This window comes from Vicugna pacos, chromosome 15 (assembly GCF_048564905.1).
Source record: "Vicugna pacos chromosome 15, VicPac4, whole genome shotgun sequence".
NCBI lineage: Eukaryota > Metazoa > Chordata > Mammalia > Artiodactyla > Camelidae > Vicugna > Vicugna pacos.
In genome coordinates this window covers 12929108-12938660 of record NC_133001.1, presented here as the reverse complement: position 1 = coordinate 12938660, position 9553 = coordinate 12929108, and the positions used below count along the sequence as shown (strand labels likewise).

Below are 9553 nucleotides of genomic sequence, written 5' to 3'. Positions count from 1 at the left end.
GGGTTTCCAGGGGTCACAAGCTAAGAATAATAACTACCATTTATTGAACACTTATTTCGTTCCAGGCACTATGCAAACCGTTCTATGGGTCTTTTTAAATCTTCCCAATAACCCTTTCAAATAAGTATTATTATAATTACTACCTTTTACAGAGGTGACATAGCAAATACTTGTTTTGAATTGCAAAGTGCTATTTGCACCCATGGTCTCTGCTAGCCTATGTGGTCCATCTGTGCAGATTAGAAAAAGGTCCTCTGTATCGGTCAGTGTCCCAGCCCAGAAAGAGATGACAGAGGCAAAAGGGTTTAATCAAACAGAGTTGAATAAAAGGACCATTTACAGTCGTGTGGCCAGGGAAGTGGAATCTGTAAGAGTTGACAAGGCACCCCAGGACCAGGAGCAGTGGAAGCCATTATTACCCCCAGGCCTGAGAGAGCAGGGGAGGGAACAGCATTACCAGAGTCCAGGGAGACCTAGGGCTGTGGGGGAGGGGCTGCCCAGCAGGACCACAGCCAAGGTCAAAACCACGGCTGGCAGGGAGGGAGCACGTTGCCGGGGAGGGTGGTGATGGAGAAAATGAGCAACCTGGCCTCACCTTTCCTCTCACCTTCCTCACCTCCTACTGGTGTTTCCAGTTGGCCAAACCCTACTGGAAGCCACAAAGTAAGAAGGTCTCAGGTGCATTGTGTAGAGGCCACCGTCTGGGAAACAGAGCAGGACAGAGAAAAACAATGAATGGCTTTGGGGAGAAGGAAATAGAGATTAACTGGCCTATAACCCCCTGGCTTAACAAATTAGTCAGATGCAGCTTCAAGGATTAGATACTGTGGCTTAGCCAAAGCATCCTGCTGGGGAACAGCATACCCAGTAGAGGGGCCCACAGCTGAGTGAGTGGAGACGAGGCTGGACTTCAGTCCCACTCACCTCCTCAGCTTGGCACCTTGGTGTCAGAGTAATCTGTACACAGCAACCCTTCTGTAAAGCAATCTTGACTTGGCATGTCTGATTATTAGCATAGGAAGCACATAACCCCAAATGTAGTCGTGGCAGGAAGCTGATAAAATGGGTCCCCAAGGAATCCTCAGAATAACTGAGCTGTCACTAATAGGTTGAAATACACCTTGATGTCTTGCCTCCATCTGCTGGAGCTCATTTCAGATAATGTCCTACTGCCTGAGACTTCTCTGGACCCTGCATGGCTCCTCGGGTGATGGTCAAGCCTCTTGGGTGCTGCCTGGGACCAGAGCCCCTCTTCCTTCCACAGATCAGATCATAGCTCCAAGGACCTCCACTGCCTCTGAACACCAGGGAGGAGCCTCCATCCATCCTTGCCTGCCTTGTACCCAAATCACACAGAATCCCCACTATGGTCTGGGAATGAATGAATGAATGCATCTTTCCTCTGATGTTATAGGACTATTGATTTAAGAAGTTTGAAGAGAGAGGAGCCAAGTTCATACCTACAAAATGATCATTTCAGATAGCCTTAAGTCTTCCCTCACCTGAACAAACAAGACCGCCTGGCTTTTCTGGGAGGGATTGCATACTCACCTGTGTTCTCAGGCTCCCAAGCTCTCTGAAAGGTAGGAATGGCCCCATCTGTTCTCTTTTTCCTCATTGCCTCTGAAAACCCTGCCCTTGGATGGGCCCCTCGGTATGCAGAACTGTCTGGCTGAATCTCATTCTTCGCTAAAAAAAATAAAAAAAGAAATGTTAATTGGGTAGCTGTCCTGTGGGTTATTTGCAAGAATATGGTTTTCTTGAACATTATAATTGTACTTATTTAAATAAATTTTTTCAGTCCAACATGAATGAGTTCCAGCCATGTACCAAGTACTGAGGATACTGAAGTAAAATCAAGAAACATACCTCAGAAACATACCAAAAATATACCTGGACGCCAGGTTTTTGAGCTGAGAAGAACTTAGAATTCTACCAAGTTAGGCTGTTACTTTTCAGCAGCAAAGCTGTCTCCACTTTACAAAGAGCCCATAGGAGGGTCAGAGAGTTAACAGTTTACCTTGTCCGAGGCCCCATAGCTGGTTCATGGTAGTGAGGAGACAAATTGTAGTTCTCTCTCTTTGTGGTCAAGACATCTGGGTTAGTAGGGATGTGCTAAGAAATTCCCATTACCTGGCCAGGAGTTATTAGCGTCTGTGTCACCTCATTCACGAGTGTGACCATAAACTGGCCATTCTTGTTAGATGTTGCCCTGGTCCACCATGCTACTAAATTTAACAGGAAAATCGGAAAATCTGAACTTGGTAGTGACCTCATTTTCAACACTAGTCCTAAGGCCTACAGGGGAAGGTTTCTGGCTTAGACACAATCCACACACCTCACTCTTTAGGGTTAGAGAGGAAATGGCTTTTGTCTCACCTGCGGGACCAGGTGCCTCTGGGCTGCTCCAGGCTTGGTTCACTTCTTGGCCCTGGGAAGGCAATTGAAAACCTCTGGCCTACAATGAGGTCCTAGGGCTAAAAGATACAGTCCTTGCTGAGAGATGACCCAGAGGGCCTGGCCTCCCCACCTGATAGCCACACACTTAGACCCCAGCACCCCTGAAATAAGAGCAGAATCCTGACCCAAGACTGTGTAGTTATACAGTCTATATATGCAATTAATGCCACGTAGTGTAAACTGAAAACAGAATTTCTGCAGCTGCCAGCTTCCTCCAGCTCAGCCAGTACTATATGCTGACTTCATTTATAAGCATTATTTTCTTTTTCATCATGCTGATTGCATGAAAGAAAATCAGTCCAAGAAAGAGAAACAGACATCTAACTTCAACTGACAACACACAAAATACAAAATTTAGATTGCGGGCATTGATCTCCACCTAGCATCATGCCAATTGCTCCATAAAGTTGAAGCCCTTCTGACGTCTTAGTCAATGGTCAGTTTGAATGCATCAGGCCCGTGAGCTCTGCAGGACCCCAGCTGGGAATCTTGGCTGAGCATCATGTTCCCTGTCTCTTCAGTTCATTCCCTACTCTCACCGCCAGATTCTCTGCTGAATGTCTGAGAAAAGCTTCATGATGATAAGTGAACTTTCAGTTTTCAATCACTGCCATGGCCTCATGTGCAGGGGTCTGGCTGCCCCTACACACGTCTTCCTACTTCCTACCTACTGTCCCTGGGTGTGTGAGATCCATGAGAGCGAGACCTGAATGGAGCATGGTCTCTTGGGCCACATGTAAGGCATCGCTGTCTGCAGAAATCTTCAGAGTCCAAAAAAAAGGCATTTAATGCTTGGGAACTTAAGGGTTTTCCCAAACCTTGCTTTATAATAATAGAGAAGATAGGAGTTTTTACAACAAGGTTATGGTAAATGTGAATTTGATTTTTGCCCTGAGTCAAGACGCTAACTAGTGTATATGGTTTGGTGTTGGGGAGGGAATTGCAAAGCTCCAATAGGACACATGGTAACTGAAGGCAGTACTGTCTCAGAAAATAGATGAGAGCTGACTGGCTACCATGTTTAGCTCTGAAACAACCCTTCCAGTCAAAGTTCCAGATCCAGCTTCTAGCTTTTTTGAACAATTCTTAATATATCAGTTTCCCAGAAACAACTCACTTTCTGCAGTGATGACACAGACCTAGAAAAGATGGTAAAAATGTCTTCAGCAATCTGAGTCCAGCCTTCTGCATGGTGACTCTACTCTCTGTACCCCTTGAAATCAGTGGGAACCTCCCCAGCCAAGCAGATACACTGAAGGGGGAAAAGTAGACTGGAAATCAGGCCATCCCTAGAAATGAAGCAGCACCAATAACCAAAGCCTTCATTGGTACACATTTTCCAGAAGTACGGGAAATCTCTGAAGAGTGCAGTTGGAGAACTCTGCTCTTCAACAATTGAATTTCCCATATCTTGCTTTAACTTTCAAGACATATGAAAATGCTAATGTCTATTGTTACATGGAGAGAAACGTGGGAAAATTCCAAAGCAGGCTCCAGAAAATAACAACAAAAAAAATGACCTCCTTCCTGTCCCCCAGCCCCCTGCACCCCAATTGTGCGTCATTGGAGTGGTGCAATTTATAGCCTCAGTAATCAGTTACACACCAAGCTTCATTGTCTGGGTCCCCACGCCTATGCAGGGCAGAGCCAAAGCCGACTCTCCAAGCAGCTATGACATCAGCAGATTTGTACAGGGGGAGTCATGGGTTTTCTCAGTAGTAATTTCCACATCAAAGGAGGATCTCCCTTGTCTCATGAACGTGTGTTCTACCAAAGGATTTAACTATACTTATGCAACATCTAGATGATGTTCTGCTTTGGGCAAAATAGATAAATATCCTTTTCTGTGCTCTCCCATCTTCTTCTATATAGTTTTGCTTTTCTTTCCCCCTCCAGCCCCCTGCAGTATATTCTTGCTGACTTTTGTCTGATCCATACCGTCGCTCCTCCAAAAACTTTCTCCTGTGCTTTCTCCCTGGCCCTCTTCCCCCCAAGAAAATGCACATTTTCTTAATTTTGTTTTCTTGTTTCTTACTCCTTTCAATTCATCTCATTAACTGATTTAAGCTAAAATATTAATGGCTGAAAATGAAAATTCTAAGTGATAATCCTACCAGACAACCTACATGCAAGAAAGTGAATTTTTTTTTATTGTTTTAGCTGCTGGTATAATTTTTCTTCTTAGAGAGGAAACTCTCATTGTTTGAGAAAAATAATTTATTAAGCTCTTGGGGGTAGAAGATGAGACTCTGAGATGACAGTTTCAAAGGGAGCCCAAGTTTTTAAAAAAAAGGTTCTTGAAGCGTGCTGCATGAGAGACTGAAAGAAACTTGTGTTTTATTCTTTAGAGGAAAGAATAGATGGGCGGAGAAGTGTGGTGGAGGGAAGATGAGGTGGCAGCAACCTGAATTCTTTGTGAGATAAAGAGCTAGTGGGATTTCTCCAGGAGAATGGGACAAAGCAGATTTTAAGAACAAGGGTGTCTAATATTTCATTTAAAATTGTGCTCACTGATGCAATGCAAACTCTTTTTCTTCAGACCTTCATTTACATCCATTAGACACACAAATGCCTGCTGTGAGCATATTTGTCTGTCTGTATACAAAGAAAACAAAGAGTTCCACAATTTCATTGATGAGGTGTGTGCAGAAGCAAGAACGCACAGACTAAAGTGACCCTGAGGATACAAGTCTGCTTTCCCTGCTCTTAGGAGTTCACAGAAATCTGTGGGAGGACTTGACTCTTCCAGAGAGTGTGCATTTGTGGGTGTTACCTAATATTATCTAGGTCTAAAGGAGCCGGCAGAGTGGCTCATATTGGAGTAATGTTTGTCGCCCAGTGATGTGAAAGGACGTGTAGTAGAGTTTATTGATGGGGAAAGGAGGAAGGGAATTGAAGCCTCCCTGGAGAGTGAAACAAGCCTGTGAGGCTTGTGGAGCTTGTGGAGACCACTCCCCTCGGGACAGAAAGGAGGGAGGAGATTTTGGACTCCTGTGCCTTCAGTGGAAGCTGGGAAGAGTCCATGTGATGTGACGTGAGACAGTCCCCTTCACTGTGCTGGGATCTGTGAAAGTAACCAACTTCATGCAGTGTAGACTGGAGAGGAGCATTCTGTCTTGATGGGTGGAATTTTTGCATAACAAATACTAGAGCCAGTGTGGGGCTAATATTACGGGACGAGTGATTCTTTTTGGCAAGAGCAACCACCTGATGGGCGAACGAAGTTAGAAATGCCTGAAGTCATCAGGTGAAGGCACGGAAACCAGGAATGACATCATGGGCACCATTTTCCCAGGTCTCCCTGCCACTCTCAGCTCAGCAGTGCATACGGTCTGAACAGCGCTGGATTCTCGTGCCGCTGACAAATAGGACAAACAGACAACTAATGTGTTCCAGAAAAACATGTCTCCAGGTGTAACCTGGGGGGAAGATCTGTTACTATCAACATATTCTAATGCAAAAATATTTTTTTAAGAAACAAGATCATCTTTCCCACTATACTGGTTAACGAGGCAACTTCTGTGTGTCAGGTACATGGATGGGTATTGAATATACTTTATTTCTAGGCTTTACAACAACCCAAAGAGGTAGATACATATGTGTGTGTGTGTGTGTATATATAAAACAGATGAGAAAACAGAGTCCTCAAAAGGTTGAAGACTGTCTCCAAGTTCAGATGCTAGGATGCCCAGGGGAGGAGAAACGCAGTTTTAATTGGTCTGACTGCAGAGTTGATGGTCTTCTGTGGCAGGAGTCGGCAAACTACAATGGTGGCCCACAGTCCGTCTATTTGTGCCCTGTTAGCTGAGTGGTTTTTACACTTGAGAGGGGTATTTTAAAGAAAGAAGTGGTATACACGACAGAGAGCCTATGTGTCCCGCAAGCCTACAGTAATTACTGTGTGGCCCTCTGCACAAAAGGTTTGCCAAACCCTGTTCAGTGGGATGAACTACTCTTCCTCTGAGCCAGGGCAGCCCCGAACATGACTGGTGATGAAGAGAGGTACCACCTCTGCCTAATGACATGGAAGCACAGGTATTTCAGGTACTCGGCGTTCCTTAAGAGTCCTTGTTGGACCATGAAGATGGCTATCAGCTGGAGGCTTAAACATAAAAACACAGTTTGCACAAGATGCTGCAGAAGTGCTAGGGTTATAAAAGCAGAGTCTTCCTGTAGAGTGTGAACTTATGTCCTGGAGGCTGGATCACTAAGGGGTCTAGGGATTAGCCTAGAGGTGGGGGACCCTCGGAAATTGTGGACAGTTCTCAAGGAGGTCATTACTCCTAAAAAGTTATGAAATCCACTTCGAGAGCTCAGAAAGGTGTGGGAAAATAGAATACCGGAACTGGGAAGAACATTGAGATTAATCCCCCAGGTCTAGAGCTAGGCTTTTTTCTCTTTGCAGTATATTCTCTTTCCCTAAGTCATTCCCTCCATCCATGTTCGTGGCTGGCTTTATGGTCTAGACACATATTCCAGTGACCTAGGGTCTTTTGTCAATGCCCTCCTTCCAAACTCTACTGGAATGTCTCAGCTCCACAAGTGCCAAGAGGAAATTTTTCCTCTCTTCCTCTCACCAGATTCTTTTCAGTATTCCCAGCTGTGCACTCTAGGGAGCGGGGCGTCACACTTGATTTCTCACTCTCTGTCATCACTCTTCCCCATCTCCACTCCATCACAAATCCTATTAGTTTTTACTTCCTAAATGTCTCCTAAATCTGCTCACTCTCCCTACGTCTCTCTTCATCACCGTATGCCCAGCTACCACTGTCTTCAATTATCGACTTGGGCTACTATTGTCACCACCAGCCCCTCTCCAGATCATCCTCTTGTTACTTCTAGGCTGTCCCAGGTTGGGTTTCCTAAAAAGCTGGCTTGAGATGGAGACTAGAGTTCAAGAAGTTGATTAGGCAGTGATTCTTATGGAGAGGAAAGGAAGGAAGCTTGGACAGAGGGAGAAGTTGAGCTGAAATGAAGAGTCAGCTGAAGCCTCAGCCAGCATGGTGGGGAACCTTCAGTGCTGTCCCAAGCTGAGAGGAGCAGGCCTGGTCTTCATAGGTCTTTATACCTCTGCACTGATCAGGATGTGAGGAGCATAACCTTGGGTACCACGGCTCTGCAGTTCAGGCAATTACCAAAGGGATTTGACAGCTGAGGGCTGTTTGGCAGGACTCTCAGCAGTCGGGGTAATAGATTCATCATTTTGGAGGGGGAGTTTGTGTGGCACAGTGAACGTTTCAATTCTGATTATATTATTCTTTATTTTAAAACCCCCTCAGTGACCTTCCATTGACTCTTAGGTAAAGCCAAAACTGTGTAACATGGTCCTCAAAGCTGTGCATGGTCTGACCCCTACTTGACCTTCCCAGCATTCTCTCCATGCTACTCAGCTTTGCTCTCTAGGCTGTAGTCACACTGGCCTGTTTTCAGTCCTTCATATTTATTTTGCCTCCTCCCACCACTGGGCCTTTGCACATGCTATTTCCTACCTCTTCCTGGCCTCCCCCACTAGGCCCCTTCCCTACTGTGGACCCTCACAGCACATGTTCCTTTGTGTAGTGGTGCACGTATCAGTTGCAATTTTTGCAGTTGTTTGTGTGATGAAATAATCACGATGCCTCCCTTGAGAGGGATCACTCCAGGAAGACAAGGCTATCCCTGTTTCTCACTCAGCATTGGATTCCTAGAGCCTCTCCCAGTGCCTGACCTGGAGTGAGTGCTCAGAGAATGCTGCTTGAGTGAAAAGTACATGAATGCCCTTATTTTGTGGGTCAGGCCCCACCAAAGGCCAAAGAGACCATATGGGCTTGCTCAGAGCCAGACAGCTGCTTAGCAGTGCCAGAGGAGGATATGTAAGGCTGTACGTGCACTGCATGTTATTTGGAGATTTTGTGGCCTATTCATAGGCAAGTTTATAGCTAAATATTGACGACTGCTCCTACCTTTGGCTCCCCTCTAGAGCTGGACCATTGCTTTTTCCCTTTCTAGTGTTTCCCCGCATTAGTTGTGGTCTTCACTTAAATAGTAAAAAAATAATAGTAATATAAAACCTCAAATGGATCGATGGATTAAATCCAATCACACAAGACTTTAAAAATAATTTTTAACCCTCCATGGCACCAAATACTTGACAGACTCTTTTGCAACTCACCCAGTTGTTTTCACATGATGGAGCAGTAATCTTTACTCCATCCGGATGTCCCACCCAAGTCCAGACTACACAGTAAAGAAAGTGAGAGAAACAGGCAAAAGAAAGGAGGTTGGCCTACAAGGTCTATTACTGGGCTCAGGTTTAGAGAACAATGATTTGGAATCCTGGGTCATAATTCACCAATCAGGCTACATATGCAAATGAGAACATCCTGACTTGTTCAAAAGAGTTCCGTAAATAATATTATTCATCTCCAGAAGCAAGCCATATTTTTATTGGACTTTGTACTTCAGGCCTGCATTACTAATGAGAATATATATTTTTAAAACTCTGTTATTTATTTCCCTTCTGCTTAATATTTCAATCAAATATACATTTACTATATTAATCACTGAACATGATGGTTTTAAAACCTCAGAAATCATTTTAATTGAATACCTCATGTCTGTTTAATCTAAAGTTATAAAACCTTTTTTTTAAACATCATTGTATCCAATTTTAATTTCTTGCCATAGGACAGTCAGCCCTCCCTTCCCTGACCTTTTTTTCAGAGTTAGTCTTCTAAAAAAAAATTCATATTTTATTCTGAGATCAAAGTTAGATTCTTTCAATGCTAGTAATACTAAACTGTTATTTAGTTAGTAACAGGGGCAATGGCCAATGAAATGGAGAACTGTGTCCAATGATAAAAATTTATGATGTATCAACTCAAAGCATATTTTGAAATAAGACACTCAGCTGATGTCAGTCATCTTCAGACATCAACCCAGCAGGATGAAGAGAAGAGCTGTTACAAGACCTTTATGTACCTGCATCAGTGGGAGTTCTGGGGGTGGTGGCTGGGGCATTGCACATGGCACCAAACGGCATTTCTTTCACCAATTTTGTCAGAGCGTGGGTGCAACGATTATGGCTTTGGGTATTCAAACAGTGGAATTCATT

The 9553-nt window shown here is 44.3% G+C and overlaps 1 long non-coding RNA gene across 2 annotated transcripts; it reads right to left on the bottom strand.

Annotated features, from left to right (window-relative positions):
* Positions 1–287: 287 nt before the first annotated feature.
* LOC140685665 (uncharacterized) lies at positions 288–8744 on the bottom strand. 2 transcript variants are annotated; one of them, XR_012058930.1, is made up of 5 exons: positions 8612–8744; positions 2380–2477; positions 1552–1689; positions 617–701; positions 288–427 (listed from the first exon to the last, which is right to left on the bottom strand). It is a non-coding gene; the product is annotated as an uncharacterized lncRNA (long non-coding RNA). The 2 variants fall into 2 exon arrangements; XR_012058929.1 differs by having other exon boundaries at positions 288–701.
* Between the last annotated feature and the right edge of the window lie 809 nt (positions 8745–9553).